Below are 6,000 nucleotides of genomic sequence, written 5' to 3'. Positions count from 1 at the left end.
CTTTCGTCCGGAGCGTGACGTTGTATGGAAGTGAACTAGCTCAGAAATAAAGAGAATAGAAGCTTTTGAAATGTGGCGTTACAGAAGAATGCTCAAGGTGAGATGGTTAGATCGAATCATGAACGAAGATATACTGAATCAAACTGGTGAGAGAAGATCGATTTGGCGAAAGTTGACGAGAAGAAGAGATAGAATGGTGGACACCCAGGACTTGTTCACTTGATTTTTGAGAGATATGTAAAGCAAAGATAAAGGCTTCCACTATCCGTAACCTCGACACTTGATATGGTAGAGTGGTTAGCTCTACGCCCGGCCGCCTTTGCCCCCAGAAATTAACCTGGTACTCATTTTTGGTGTAGGCTGACTGAACCTCAGGGTCATATGCACCTCCCATTTCTTAAATTTTACGACTTCCTGGCGGAGATTCGAACCTAGGTCCTTCTGGGCGAACAGAGCACGCCTTTACCGCCTCGGCCAGGCAGCCTCTTGAGAGATATATAGGTGGTAAATAAAAGTTACGAGTAGACCAAGATATGAATATGAATTAGAGCAGATGTAGGATGTAGTAGTTACATAGAAATGAAAAGATTAGCACAGAATAGGGTGGCATGGAGGGCTGTATCAAACCACTCTGGACGGATGACTGGAACAACATCTATATAGAATGCGAGTCCTACATCAACTGCTGCGGGTGACATCTCGCGGTCAGAGGAAGACAACATGCGTCTCGTTCACTATACAGCCGTCAGATGGCAGTGATGATATCACCAATTCCGTTCACAAGCATTGCGGTTTGCGGTAGGTCGATCGTGCTGAAGTCACGTGAGCGAGGCAGCAAAGTAACGGCTGGTTTGGCAGCCGGTAGTGTCAAGTCAGTATCTGTTGGATGTTCGTGGAGTGTTAAGTTCGGTCACTGTGTGTTGAACGTTCCGATCCGCAGAGTACGTGCTGCGCGGAGCATTAGGGTAAGTGACAATGATTTATTTTCAGTATCATCATTCTGTGCGTGTTGTTAATATTTAGCAATAAAATACGCATTTTGAATGTGTTCTGAGGAAATTCTGATGGTCAGGAGACGGTCAAGACGAAGAGGATACTTAAGAAATACTAACGCACATGTTAAAAAGTTCCATTACCGGTATGCAGCCCTTTCAAGTTCTTTTTTTATTATTATACATTTCGTTAATTCCAACGAGCCAAAGGCTCATAAACAGGAATTGTATGACACAATTTGTCTACAGTTAATATAATACATATACATAAGCTGCGAATAAGTTAATTATGTTATTATAATCTTTAATCTTAAAAAATCTAATATTTATTTTACATAACAGGCATACAAACTCTTCTCACAAAATCAGTCTACTTTCTTAGGTACTGATTCCACAGCACTTTCTTTAATTTAGTTTTGAAAGCTGAAATGTTAGAAATTGATTTTAAACCTCTTGGAAGATGATTATATAATTGAATGGCAGAGAACTTAAAACTGCAGTTGCCACACTTATATGAGTGTATTTGAAAGAAAGTTATGTCACCTGCTTGTCTTGTTTCATAATTATGAATGTCTGAATATCGGGTACAGGACACTGTGTATTAATATTGACGATCTAAACGCAGTGCACATGGATCTTTCTTTCTTTCTTCTTTTCTTTCTTAATGCGTTTACCCTCTAGGGTTGGTTTTTCCCTCGGACTCAGCGAGGGATACCGCCTCAAGAGCAGTGTCCTGGAGCGTGAGACTTTGGGTCGAAGGGTGATACAACTGAGGAGGAAGACCAGTACCTCGCCCAGGCGGCCTCACCTGCTATGCTGAACAGGGGCCTTGTGGGTGGGGGCGGTAGAATAACACCCACGGTATCCCCTGCCCGTCGTAACAGGCGACTAAAAGGGGCCCAAGGGCTCTTAACTTGGGAGCGTAGGTTGGCGAACACTGGGCTCTCAGCTGAGTCCTGGCATTACTTCCACTTACTTGTGCCAGGCTCCTCACCCTCATCTATCCTATCCGACCTCCCTTGGTCAACTCTTGTTCTTTACCGATCCCAACATTATTAGAGTACTCGAGGCCTGGGGAGTATTTCATTTTCCCGCCCTTCGTGACCCTTGTCTCCTTGTCTTTCTTTGGCCGATAGCTTCCTTTTTCGATGTGTCGGATCCCTTGCATTGTTTCTCTCTGATTAGTGTTATATAGAGGACGGTTGCCTAGTTGTACTTCCTCTTAAAACAATAATCACCACCACCGGAAGAGGGAAAGAAGTGGCCGTGGCCTTAAGTTAGGTACCATCCCGGCATTTACCTGGAGGAGAAGTGGGGAACCACTTCCAGGATGGCTGAGGTGGGAATCGAACCCTCCTCTACTCAGTTGACCTCCCGAGGAGGCTGAGTGGACGCCGTTCCTCGAACCACTGTTCAAATTTCGTGGCAGAGCCGTGAATCGAACCCAGGCTTCCGGGGGTGACAGCTAATCACGCTAACCACTACACCGCTGAGGCGGACAAGGCATAATTTTACTAATTCAAATACTAATTTTCGAGTTCATTCAAGAAGGTATGCATTTTTTCAGCCGTACGTTTTTTAACATAATTCTCAACTACTTGGACTTGATCATTTATTAAAGTTTGAATGAAACCTAGGTCCAGTGATGGAAGAATACCTACAAGTAATTGGGCTCTATTATAGCTTACACTTTTACAATCACAAATTTATTTTTCTACAGTAATAAGTAAAATCGTCCGCCTCTGTGGTGTAGTGGTTAGCGTGATTAGCTGCCACCCCCGGAGGCCCGGGTTCGATTCCCGGCTCTGCCACGAAATTTAAAAAGTGGTTCGAGGAACGGGGTCCACTCAGCCTCCTCAGGAGGTCAACTGAGTAGAGGTGGGTTCGATTCCCACCTCAGCCATCCTGGAAGTGGTTTTCCGTGGTTTCCCACTTCTCCTCCAGGCGAATGCCGGGATGGTACCTAACTTACGGCCACGGCCGCTTCTTTCCCTCTTCCTTGCCTATCCTTTCCAATCTTTCCATCCCTCCACAAGGGCCCTGTTCAGCATAGCAGGTGAGGCCGCCTGGTCGAGGTACTGGTCATTCTCCCCAGTTGTATCCCCGACCAAGAGTCTGAAGCTCCAGGACACTGCCCTTGAGGCGGTCGAGGTGGGATCCCTCGCTGTGTCCGCGGGAAAAGCCGACCCTGGAGGGTAAACAGATGATGATGATGATGAATAAGTAAAATCACAATAACTTCGTAGGACACTAGTCACTGACCATTTTGGCTTCGGCCTCTAACAATATCAAAGTTTAGAAGGAAAATGTGTAATTGAATTTTTGTGTGTATTTCTCAGAATATAGACATTAAGTCGCTATTATTGCTGGATGAGTCTATAGCAGGGCCTCTCAGGGTGCATGCGCGTGGTGCATGCACTGTGCACGGTGCAAAAGACGACTTGGCTTGGTTGACCAGAGTGCAGACCCCCCACTCCTCGATTTGGAGCAATAGCGCTAACTCTCTCTTTCCTCACGCCTCTCTCGCTCGCTCCGCCTGTCTCCCTCTCCCCCACTTGCGCCGTAGCGCTCCAAATCCGGGCTGAGTTGAGCCGAGTATAGCCGAGTAGAGCCGAGCATAGCCGAGTAGCCCAGAGACGAAGCGTTGATCCGAGCCATACCGAGCGGCACCGATGCACAGTGCACGGAGCTCTTGCGCCTCGCTCTGCACGCGTGAGATTTTGGGCGTTTGAGAGGCCCTGGTCTATAGGATTGATTGAGAATTTCAAAATGTTTCTCTCTCGTTTTTTTTTTTTTTTACAAGTTACTTTACGTCGCACCGACACAGATAGGTCTTATGGCGACGATGGGACAGGAAAGGGCTAGGAGTGGGAAGGTAGCGGCCGTGGCCTTAATTGAACCCACTAACTCCCGGATGCAAGCACACTGCTGCGCGCCCTAATTCTGGCTCAGTCCGTCCGGTGGTATTTGAAGGTGCTCAGATACGTCAGCTTCCTAGGGACTAAATTCCGGCACACTGGCGTCTCCGAATTCAATAACATTATTATTATTATTATTATCCTGGCTTCGATCATCTTTTCCAGCTCTCGTTTAACTGTGCCTCTTTTTACGAAATATATCTAGCGTATTCTGCGCATTCTCATATGTACCTATACTTGATTTTCATTGAATTATTATTTGTTGTTATGTATTTTCTTTAATTTTACATCGTTATCATACTGTTGTAAAGAAGCATTCCAAATTGTAATGTACACACTCAGGAAACTAGAACTTAAAGAGAGGAAGATCTTGAGGAGGGCGTTTTAAATTGTAAATTATTAATATATCCCGGGACTGGGTGTTTGTGTCATCCTTAACCTTCCTCTACACTTCCGCAATTACACTTACACGCAGGTTTCTATCATATTGTGAAAGTAGTGACAAAAGATCTGCAGAGGTCGACGCCGCGAAAAACTATCAAATAAAATTAGAGAGAGAGGAGGAGGAGGAGGATGGCACCTACAGGATCAGGCACAACAACGAGCTCTACGAACATCTGGAAGGCATAGTCACGTGTATGAGGAAAAGGCGGCTGACCTTCTACGGGCACATGACCGCCTGCAGGCTCACCAACAGAATCTTCACAGTGACAGATAGGGGAAAGACTTCCAAGAACAAGTGGATCAGCTCAGTAAAATCAGAACTACAGGAACCGCAGATCCCATTAGCTAACACAGAGAGCCGATCTCAGTAACGACAGGCCATCCTACAGGGAGTCTTCCCACTGTCCTCTAAGAGTTAAGACGAGCCCTGTGGTCTCTACTAGGCCAAAACGAACCAAACAATAATAATAAGAATCATCTTTCTTTCTTTCTTAATCTGTTTACCCTCCAGGGTTCGATTTTCCCTCGGACTCACCGAGCGATCCCACCTCTACCAACCGAGGGCAGTGTCCTGGAGCGTGAGACATTGTATCGGGGATACAACTGGGGAGGAGGACCAGTACATCTCCCAGGCTGTCTCAGCTGCTATGCTGAACAGGGGTCTTGTTGGGGAGGAGGGGGAGATTAGAAGGAATTGACAAGGAAGAGGAAAGGAAGCGACCATAGCCTTAAGTTAGGTACCATCACGGCATTTGCCTGGAGGAGAAGTGGGAAACCACGGAAAACCACTTCGAGGTTGGCTGAGGTGGGAATTGAAACCCCGTCTACTCACTTGACCTCCCGAGGCTGAGTGGACCCAGTTTCTACTCTCGTACCACTTTTCAATGTTCTTGGAGAGCCGGAAATCGAAGCCGGACCTCGGTGATGGTAGCTAATCACGCTAACCACTACACCACAGAGGCGGACATAATAATAATATTAATAATAATAATAATAATAATAATAATAACATACATCATCATTATAGACCGTTATCCCTTTCAGCGTTCAGCAAGCATCTGTAAATTTACTAAATGTCGCCACAATCCTCTATTTGCAACTAGTGCTGTGGCCTCATTTAGCTCTATACCTCTTATCACTAAATCGTTAGAAACTGAGTCTAACCATCGACGTGAGCCCCATTAATATTGATAGCTCCCCATCGAATTCCATTTCGTTCGCCAAGTTGTTTCCAAGGAGTCCCTCGCCTGTCAAATGGGAGTGGGAGTCCGTTAATCCCATAGGTCCGAGGCTTGCTTAAAACGTTCTGAGCTCGGTAAATTCATGAAGCAGGATGCTACCCTACTTACACATAGTCCAAGTAAGGATCTCTCCTCTAACGGGTTATGGACCACCGGTGAATTGTATAGTCCTAGCCGCCTGAGCACAAGGAGGGCCATGACTCAGAATATGTCCGAGATAGCCACTCCCATTCCATAGCAACTTGTACCCCGACTCCCAGAACCACTTACTAGGCCACTCAGCCGTTGCTCATGATTCACGAACTAGGACGTGACTACAGTAACCCACACCAATAATAATAATAATAATAATAATAATAATAATAATAATAATAATACCGAGCAAGTCTACAGACGACATAAAAA

General features: G+C 45.7%; 1 protein-coding gene across 3 annotated transcripts in view; it reads left to right on the top strand.

Moving 5' to 3' along the window:
* Positions 1 to 843: 843 nt before the first annotated feature.
* Positions 844 to 6,000, top strand: part of LOC136885551 (ATP-binding cassette subfamily C member 4) — a 403,879-nt gene continuing 398,722 nt past the window's right edge. For 2 of the 3 annotated variants that reach the window (XM_067158182.2, XM_067158180.2), the window contains exon 1: positions 844 to 965. The gene's annotated coding sequence lies outside the window, so the exon portion shown is untranslated. The remainder of the gene's footprint in view (positions 966 to 6,000) is intronic. The other variant, XM_068230366.1, reaches the window with a different exon arrangement.

Source organism: Anabrus simplex, chromosome 14 (assembly GCF_040414725.1).
Source record: "Anabrus simplex isolate iqAnaSimp1 chromosome 14, ASM4041472v1, whole genome shotgun sequence".
NCBI lineage: Eukaryota > Metazoa > Arthropoda > Insecta > Orthoptera > Tettigoniidae > Anabrus > Anabrus simplex.
Note: the sequence above shows the minus strand (reverse complement) of the source record. Positions and strands in the feature narration are given on the sequence as shown.